Below are 10,409 nucleotides of genomic sequence, written 5' to 3'. Positions count from 1 at the left end.
AGGCTCTTTGGCATTAACTTGACTCACTGTGTTTGGAGGAAGAAAAATGCTGACTATGACCCTAAGAACACCATCCATACAGTCAAGCACAGAGGTGGAAACATGATGCTTTGGTGTTGTTTCTCTGCAAAGGTACAGGCCGACTTTGCCACATTGAGGGGCCAATGGACGGGGCCATGCATTGTAAAATCTTTGAGAACCTTCTACCTTCAGTTGCCAAATGACAGACAAGAACTGTAAGGTTTTAGAGAAGATCTGTAAAGAACAGTGGACCAAAATCCCTCCTGAGATGTGTGCAAACCTGGTAAACAAATACAAGAAATGTCTTAACTCTGTGCTTGCCAACAAGGGTTTCTTCACCAAGTCATGTTTTGCTTGGGGATCAAATACTTATTTTCCTCACTGAACTGCAACTCAATTTATACCATTGGTATCACGTATTTTTTTCTGGATTTATGGTTGATAAATGGTCTCTATCATTTAAAATACACCTATGGTAAAAACGATAGACCCTTCATTTCTTTGTAAGTGGGCAAACTTACAAAATCTGCAGGGGATCAAATAATTATTTCCCCTATTGCATATAAGGGGCATGAAAAACCCTCCTAGAACCTTACAAAAACAAAAAAATCAGCAATGGCACCTTCTGGATTCCTATCCTCGTAGTCTCTCTTTAACCCTCGCAGTGTCAGCTTGCAGAGGAAGTTAATTGACTAGAAGCAACACATGCCTGTGAAAAATCTGATTACCCCCGACATGCACACTTTCTGTTTATTAATAATTGATTTTCTTGTTCCTTAACTGATGGAATATTTAAAAGCCTATCCAGTCAATAGCACTCTGCCGTTTATTATTCATTAAAGATAAATAAAATGAAATCATCTCAGGTTGGAATGCTTTGTAGTCGGCTTTGGGAAGGTCCTTTTGGTTTCCAGACAGAGTGAATTAATGTAAATACTTTGTGTCTGGGTGGCGTGCCCTGTCTGGTTTATGAGGACGTCTTTTCCTTATCAGGTACTTGAAGAGATGCGTTATTGATAGAGGGGAAAGGGCCAAAAGTTTCTGCTCGCCGTCTTAATACCAACCACTAGCAGGTTTATTTAAAGGTCAGCCCAGCCAAAAAAACGAATCATTCAGTATTTGGTGGATGATGATAATTAACTTTTATGATGCCAGGGCTATTTTTTTCACACAGATACTAAAATGCGCATTTTGCACATTAAAACACACTGTATGGCATTCAACAGTGGTAGTGTTTAACCACTTAAGGACCAGAGGGATTTGCCCCCTTAATGTCCAGGCCATTTTTTGCGATACGGCACTGCGTTGCTTTAACTGACAATTGCGCAGTCGTGTGACGTTGTACCCCAAAAAAATGTATGTCCTTTTGTCCCCACAAATAGAGCTTTCCTTTGGTGGTATTTGATCTCTGTGGTTTTTATTTTTTGTGCTATAAACAAAAAAAAAGCGACAATTTTGAAAAAAAAAAATATATATTTTACTTTTTGCTGAAGTAAATATCCCCCAAAAAAAAAAAGTCTTCATCAGTTTAGGCCAATATGTATTCTTCTACATATTTTTGGTAAAAAATAAATTGCAATACGTGTATATTGATTGCTTTGTGCAAAAGTTCCAGTGTCTACAAAATGGGGGATACATGCTGTTGGTCAATATAACATACATGTGAAGATGGAGATTTCTTTCATGACTCTATGTTCGCCCGCCAGATGTATGGTTTGTCCCTGCCTTGTAATTGCACTCAACTTTTACCCTATATGTCCTGATGAAGCAACTGTCTGCAAAACTTGTTGACATAGCACGTTTGTACGATATACAGTATACTGTATTACCGATATGTGTGTACATTAGGTTCAGGCTATCGTGTACCGATCTAGCAGAGGGCATATGCAAATATTTTATTGGTGGGCATTTTCTGTCCTAATCTTTTAATGTACTGTTCATATTTTTCCTGGATTATAATTAAACATTTGATTTTAATTTTATTGATGGTAGTCTCGTGATGTGCCAATAGTCTAAGTATAGTCCAATAGTCCAATAGTCCAATAGCCAAAGTCTGTACATAGGGACCAGGTGGGGGAATTTTTAAATATTATTCATGTTGCTAAGTCCCAAAGTCCCTTGGAGTTCACCTATTTACGAATTTGATAGCGAGATAGTTAATCTGGTTGAAAAAAAACACAAGCCCATCCAGTTCAACCTAAAAAGAACCCACACAATAAAAAAAACCTCCATATACACTATCCTATACCCACCATAGTATGTTTATATATTCTTATATGATACAAAACTTAATTCATGTATGAATGTACCCATATATGACACATTCATAGATCCATGTATGATTTATGACTAAGCCCTTACATGGTTACGTGAGCGCTTACACACAAAACAGGTGGTGGATGAAGAGAAGTCCCATTGTTCCTGTTCTCTTTTGAAGGCCCCATCTGAACCAGATCCTGGGCCACAAAGAAGATTATTCAGGCACATCCCCACATGCATCCAGGTATCTTTATAAAACCTTCTCTTGAAAAGCAGTATTATGAAGAAAAATACTCTGTGGCAGGTTGACTTTAATTGAAGTGTTTTAGCCTTGAAGAGAATAAATCTTCTTTAACTAGTAAGTAGTAACCTAGTAACCTTACCACTACCAATGTGATGACTTCCCCCTGATGGATCACCAGTCACGAAGTGACACTATTTCTGGTACCTTACCCCACTAATGAACAATCCAAGATGTCACTGAGGGCGTTACCTGACGCCATCCCTTGTCTTGATATCTTAAGCATCAATTAAACTGCCAAGTTATAACAGCCACAAAGTATAAATTCAGAACAAAACATCACCGATCTGTCATCTGTCAGAGAGAGTAAAGGAATGTTGGCGTGATGACACAGATTACACATTTATGAAAAGGAAGGATCACAGTGTATTCTTAGAGATGACTTACATTTTTTTTCTTTTTGCTTCAAGTGTTGACTTTCCCTTGACTCTTGATGAAATATAGAGGTTTTCCATAGAGAATGCTTTAATTGTTACTGAAATGGGAGAGGACAGCCATCAATAGAAATATTACCTGCCACTCCACCATCTTCCGTGGGCTTGTTGATAACAATGGGATGGTTCTCATGAACTTTCCTGCCTAATAACTAGCAACTCTACAATTTAAAGCACTGCTTACACAATGATGGATGCAATGTCTGAGTCCAAAAATCAAAAGTACCACACCAAATTATTAGAATCCAACGTACCTACGGTAGCTCCAACCAGCCGCAGAATGTGATTGAGTTCTGAGAGATATACAATTTTGAAATCACAACCTCGGTTGCATACTAGCTGATTTCACATTTTCTTTAAGCCCTGATAAAGGGAGCATTGTATGGCCTCCCCCAAAATGGCTTGACTGTAAAACCCTACTTTTGACTCTAAGTCCTTGTACACACGGTCGGACATTCCGACAACCAAATCCGTCGGATTTTGTCCATCGGATTTTGTCCGACGGATCTTGTCCGAAACTGTTGCATACACATGGTCGGACAAAGTTGTCGGAAAATCCGATCTTTCAGAACGTGATGACGTAATTTCGTTACGATGGGACTACGTTCAGGCTAGTAGCCAATAGCTTTGATGTAGGAATTTGATCTGAGCATGCGTGGCACTTTGTCCGATCGGAATTCTCTACACATGATCGGAGTATGTCCGATCGGAGCAGTTTGTCAGAAAATATTTCCGGCAAGCTGGAAAATTTGGTCCGACGGATATTCCGACAGAAACAGTCCAATGCATACCACACACAGTCGGAATATCCGACAAAACGCTCCGATCGGACACATTCCGACGGAATCTCCGACCGTGTGTACAAGGGCTAAGCCCTTGTACACACGGTCGGAAATTCCGAGGGAAAATGTCCAATCGGACCGTGTTGTCGAATAATCAGACCGTGTGTGGGCTCCATCTGACTTTTTCCACCAGAATGTCTGACCAACAAAGTTTGAGAGCTGGATATAAAATTTTCCGACAACATGATCCGATCAGACTTTGTCCGATGGTTTGTAGAGAATTCCGATCGGACAAAGTGCCACGCATGCTCAGATCAAATTCCTACATCAAAGCTATTGGCTACTAGCCTGAACGTAGTCCCATCGTAACATTCTGAACGATTGGATTTTCTGACAACTTTGTCCGACCCTGTGTATGCAACACCAGTTTCGGACAAAATCCGACGGAAAAAATCCGATGGATTTTGTGGTCGGAATGACCGACCGTGTGTACAAGGGCTTATACTTCAGTGTGAGGAAGGCCATGCCAGGATACAGAATGGTGTATTGGGACATATATCTGACACTTTGTATCTAACTATCCAATATCTACCTGGCCTTGTAGCAGCAAAGCAGTTCTGGAAAAACCAGCAATGATCTCCGGACACAGACTCCAGGAAAACAAACCTTTTATTTTGGTAATGAAAGGACTCAGCACCGACTCACGCCTGGATGCTAAGTGGTCTCTTATCGGTGTTTACAGCATATATATATCAACAATTGTGTCATAAATACATATTTCCTCTAAGGAGAAGACTCCTGGTTCATTTAACCAATCATAAAGATACACACATTTAGAATTCTTTACGTATTAGTACCTGGGAAAATGTAAAACTAGTTAGCAGGTAGCATTTACGTTTTTCACTAAATATATCATTGGCTTACGTTATCTTGTCTGACAAACTGTTTACAGGAAGAGAAAAGAGGAAAGAGAAGGATGGGTGAGCTGTCTTCATTTCATGGGTGAGCTGACTTCATTTCATACAGGTTAGCTAGAGATCTTAAATGTTAAATGTCTCTGGAACTTTATAAGTAAAAAACATTTTGTCAGGATAACCATTGAAAATGAAAAGAAGCTCTTTTGGAAATTTTACATAAATATGATCCCACGACCCCTGTGATGTGTTGGAGATGCCGAGGGGATATAGGTTCCCATTTCCATATTTTCTGGGAATGCCGATTGATTCGCCCATTCTGGCTTACAATACAATCCTTCATCCAAGACTTGTTTGAGATTTCCCTCCCACTAGACCCTCTGTACTTTCTATTAGGGTTACCGATCCCTGGACTCTCTAGACATGCTCAGAAGCTCGCCACCTTTATTTTGTTAGCAGCTAAAAGAGCCATCCCTACACGGTGGTTATCCCGTACTCCGCCCGCTCTCCCCCAAGTCTTGCAGAACCTAGAACATATCGGCCGTATGGAGAAGCTTACAGTCATAGTCCACGACACTATGCCTCAGTTCTCTAAGATTTGGGATCTGTGGTATTGCTCTAAACTGTATACTGCTGCTTAATATAGACTACTAACTTATGCCCTCTTACGATGAGTTTAAGGCTCAAATTGACCGTCCACACCATTTCATACCCTTCTAAAGGAAAGAAATTTCCGCATTTCCTGCTCACTGTTATATGCCTATTTGATTGTGGCGATTGATGATCTGTACCGCAAATAATTGTTAATTTTGTGAAGACATACTGAATGTGCTGAAATATTCTGGTCCCCCCCTCCTCTTTCTTCCCTCCCCTTTCCTTCTCTCCTCCCCCCCCCCCCCCCACCATCCCCCCCTCCCGCCCTGTTTTTGATTTGCCTCATATGATGAACTTACTGTCTACATGTGCACTTATGCAAGTATAAGATACTGTGTCCTTGTTATCTTTATATTTTCAATAAAAAATACAATTAAAAAAAAAAAGAAAATGAAAAGAAAAAAAACTGCCTGCTGATACAAGTCTTGTCCCACCGCTTCACTCTCACCGAAATGACAGGTCTGGCAAGCCGATGCTTAGAAAGTTGCAGGGCTTTCTAGGTGATATCATTGACCATGAATGCAAATCGCTCTCTGATTGGTCAAGGTGAAACTTGTGATGTCATCGCCCCACCTTGTCCACCTTGTTTGCATTCTTTGAGAAAATCCAAAAAGTTCTCAGAATGGTGCCCATGCCAAGAAAGCACTGTTCTGCGTTCACAATGCAGAAGGGCAGGACGGGACCCAGAAGCTAATGGAGATCACTGGAGTAGAGGTGCCCACTACTGTGACTTACAGATTCCACGGGGATCCCAGATTTATGGCACATACATACTTACATTGGTACAATCTGTTCAAGTGTAACTATGCAAAAAATATCCATACCTGGGATTTTACTTTTCGGGGACAAGGAATAACAACAGTGTTTTCATGAAACATCAATGGTTTTGTAATGTTGAATGCCTTGGAAAAATAAATGCATTTTACAATTTGTTTTCATTTTTAATGCAGCATGAAAAATAAACATGTTTGTGTTTGTTATCATCAGCTGGGAAAAAAACAAGTGGACATTTCCTTTAACACAAACAACTTTCACTGCCAGTCGCAGCACATCTCCTGTCTGCAATTACATACTAGCCTCATCGGAAAAGGCAGTTGGCTGTGCTTACAGATCCAGTATTGTCTGCCAAGGTCTACACTGGCAGTTTATCAGAAACCATATCTATATTTTTCCCAGTGCCAACTTAAAAGTGAGAGGCCGATAAGAGAAAGGTCAGGCTCAAAATGAGAAAACATGGGTATGTTTTTGTCAATAGCGAGAATGGGGCTGTTCTTGTTTATCATTACTTGTAACATCTATAGGCTGGTACCTACTTGAAGAGCACTTACTTTACCAAGTTCTTCCTTATGTTGTATTTTTGTTTTTACTGAGTACTTATGATTAGTGGGTTTTGGCTATCAAGCTGCCCGGAAGACAGGAAGGGGTTAAGGTACCGGCTTGTCCATGGCTCTGTCCTCTTGTTGGATGCTCTAAATACAAGGGTAAGCAACCAAGTTGGGTCCTTTGGATGAGGAATCGTGAAGGAGGACTGTAGCCACATGTAACTCTGCTTTAACTTTTGAGAGGCTCCCCCTTGGTAGGTACCTAGTTGGGATACCGAAGATGGGTTCATGGACTGTACTTAAAGGACTTTGCTCTGTTTCTTTCTTATGCCACGTACACACGGTTGGACTTTCCGGCAGAAAAAGTCAGACAGAATCTTTTCATCGGATATTCTGATCGTGTGTGGGTCTCACGGACTTTTTTTTTTTACGAAAATTCTGACAGACCTAGAAATAAATAAATTCCTATTGAGAAAACCACTCGACTGTATGCTGTTCCGACAGACCAAAAACGACGCATGGTCTGAAGCAAGTACAAGACGGCAGCTTTTGGCTACTGGCTATTGAACTTCCTTTTTCTAGTCCCGTCGTACATGTTGTATGTTACCATGTTCTAAACAGTCGGACTTTGGTGTGATTGTGTGTAGGCAAGACAGTTTTAGCGGAACTCCGTCAGGAGTTCCTACAGGTGTCAGCAAGGTGACTAACAGCAATGATGTCTGTATACAGTGTCCATACAACTCTATCTATGTGCAGTGCCCTTGTTTCCTGCAAATGGGCGAAAGCCCTCTCACCCAATCCTGCAGTCAAGGCCCAAACAAACGTCCTGGAACAGGCAATCTCTTCTAGTGACCCGACTGGTCACCTCACACGGGAACGTTTCACACTGTAGTTGCAGGGGGGTCTGGATATGCACCTGGGATCCCCCTCTCTCAGGCTGTATGTCCCAGCTGGCTGTGGATGCCTGAAATCACACGGTGGAATGACCTGGGAGGCAGACCCTCTCCCCTAAGTCCAATCTCTTCCCTTGCCTCATGGTGTTTGAGTTCCTTCAGAATAGCAAGATGAAGTCTTTAGTTCCCTGCTTCCTAAAGCAGGCTGGCTCTTGTAGTTCCATAGGCGGGACATAGGAACTACATGTCCCAGTATCCTTTGCAGCTGCTGCTAAAGTTCTTTTGATTGGCTCCTGTACTGGCTTCTATAATTGTCTCTCCTCCTTCTGCCAATAGAGACACAGGGGAGGGAGCAGAGCGGCCGGTTAACATGCAGTCAGTGAAGAAAAAAGGGAGGGGGAGAAATCCACCACAAGGCTAACAGGCACACTCTCCCACAGCGAAAAGCAGTATACTCGCGGAGGCAAGCTTGGCAAGGTTGCGGGTGACAGAGCGGGGCACCCGCTACACACATAGTTACATACCATAGTTACATAGTAGGCGAGGTTGAAAAAAGACACAAGTCCATCAAGTTCAACCTATGTGCTTGCTTATATGTCAGTATTACATTGTATATCCCTGTATGTTGTGGTAGTTCAGGTACTTATCTAAAAGTTTTTTGAAATTATCGATGCTCCCTGCTGAAATCACCACCTGTGGAAGGGAATTCCACACCCTAACCACTCTTACAGTAAAGAACCCTCTACTCAATTTAAGGTTAAACTGCTTTTCTTCTTTCTAATTTTAGTGAATGGCCAAATGTCTTATTAAATTACTTTTGTGGGGTCACCACTATGGCATTTGTACATTGAAATCATATCCACTCTCAAACGTCTCTTCTCCAGAGAGAACAAGTTTGCTTTGCTTGCAGCTGCTTGGCATTGCATGCCATTGCTGAGTCTGTCATCTACTAGGACCTTTTCCATCCTAGATTCCCCCAGAGGTTCCTCCCCAGGGAGTAGATTGCATTCATATTTTTGCCACCCAAATGCATTATTTTACATTTTTCCACATTAAACCTCATTTGCCATGTAGTTGCCCACCCCATTAATTAGTTTAGATCTTCTTGTAAGGTATCCGCATCCTTCGGAGAAGTTATTACCCTGCTTAACTTAGTATCAAATACAGAGATTGAACTTTTTATCCCACCCTCCAGGTCATTTATGAATAAATTAAATAGGATGGGTCCCAGGATAGAACCCTGGTGGACCCCACTTTCCACCCCTGCCCATTCTGGATACTCCCCATTTACTCCCCCCCCATTCTCTGAACTCCCCCCTGTAGCCAGGTTTCAGTCCATGTACTCACCCTATGATCCATGCCAACTGACCTTACTTTGTACAGTAAATGTTTATGGGGAACTGCTTTCGCAAAATCCAGATACACCATGTCTACCGGCCTTCCTTTATGTAGGTGGCAGCTCACCTCCTCATAATAGAAGGTTAATAGATTGGTTTTGCAAGAATGATTCTTCATGAATCCATGCTAATGATTACTGCTAATGATGCGGTTGTCATTGCTAAAATCTTATATATAGTCCCTTATCATCCGCTCCAAGAGCTTGCATACAATTGATGTTAAGCTAACTGGTCTGTAATTCCCAGGGAAGTATCTTGGCCCTTTTTTAAATATTAGTGCTACATTGGCTTTTCTCCAATCAGCTAGTACCATTCAGAAGACTGTTTGTAAAAATTAGGAACAATGGTCTGGAGATTACTTGACTGAGTTCCTTAAGGACCCTCAGGTACAATCTGGTCCCGGTGACTTATTAATGTTACGTTTTTCAAGTCTACTTCTAATTCTGTCCTCTGTTAGCCATGAGGGTGCTTCCTGTGATGTGTCATGAGGATGAACATTGTAGTTTTGGTTACTGAAGCCCCCCGATTTTCTCGTGAGGAGAAGAATAAATTCAATAGCTTCGCCATCTCTCCATCCTTAGTAGCCAGATTCCCTTCCTCATTCTTTATGGGACCAATATGATCTGACCTCCCTTTCTTGTACATATGACAGTTTACCATAAGTAAAGTAACAGTAAAATGTCCCATAATGTAACTCCATCATCAATCATGTCATCAAGCAATGCAGATCCAAGTACATTACGTTGAACGATGTATCCCCACCCGCTCAAACAAAAAACACGCCACCCCATCCACACTCGCCAACAGCTACCCTATAATGGGGCATGTGGGAGGAGGAGCACTTGGAGGAGGAGCCCTAGGAGCACTTGGGGCATGGGAGCTAAACACCCCACACCTATGTGGATGTAACCAACACAGAGGATGGGAGGAGTAGACCTGCACTTAGGAAGATTCAGCGGTAGTCTCTCTGCCCGTATAGAAGTGGGGGCTAAGGCGGATTGCAAAAGGCCTTTTAGGCCAGGCCAAGAGTTCCCTGTTTGAGGCTACTTCCTTGGAAGGTCCCGGGAGAGGTGTACGTAGTGAGGAGGTGACTATAGAGAGCACAGTCATGGAGTACTAATGTCCCTGGGTTAGAGACTGCTGAGGAGCTGCATATAGGTTTCACAGGTGACTACTGTGGACTGTGCACTAAATGTGATTTGCTGTGCAATATCAGGTGACTCTGGAATGTATGTCCTAGTGAGGTAACTGTTATTCCATTTCCTGAATTCCAACAGTAAAGTGCAGCAAAACTTTTTTTCCGTGGGGACATTACTTCCTTTGGGGACATAAAGGTCAACAGCGGATCGTGGGGAGGATTCTGGCATGGAGTGGGGCACACGGTGGCGGAGGGTTCGGCCTCATCAGGAGAGGTAGTGTTCTAGCACGACAG

This window comes from Lithobates pipiens, unplaced genomic scaffold (assembly GCF_037356315.1).
Source record: "Lithobates pipiens isolate NorthernLeopardFrog02 unplaced genomic scaffold, aLitPip1_a1.2 Scaffold_10, whole genome shotgun sequence".
Classification (NCBI taxonomy): domain Eukaryota; kingdom Metazoa; phylum Chordata; class Amphibia; order Anura; family Ranidae; genus Lithobates; species Lithobates pipiens.
Note: the sequence above shows the minus strand (reverse complement) of the source record.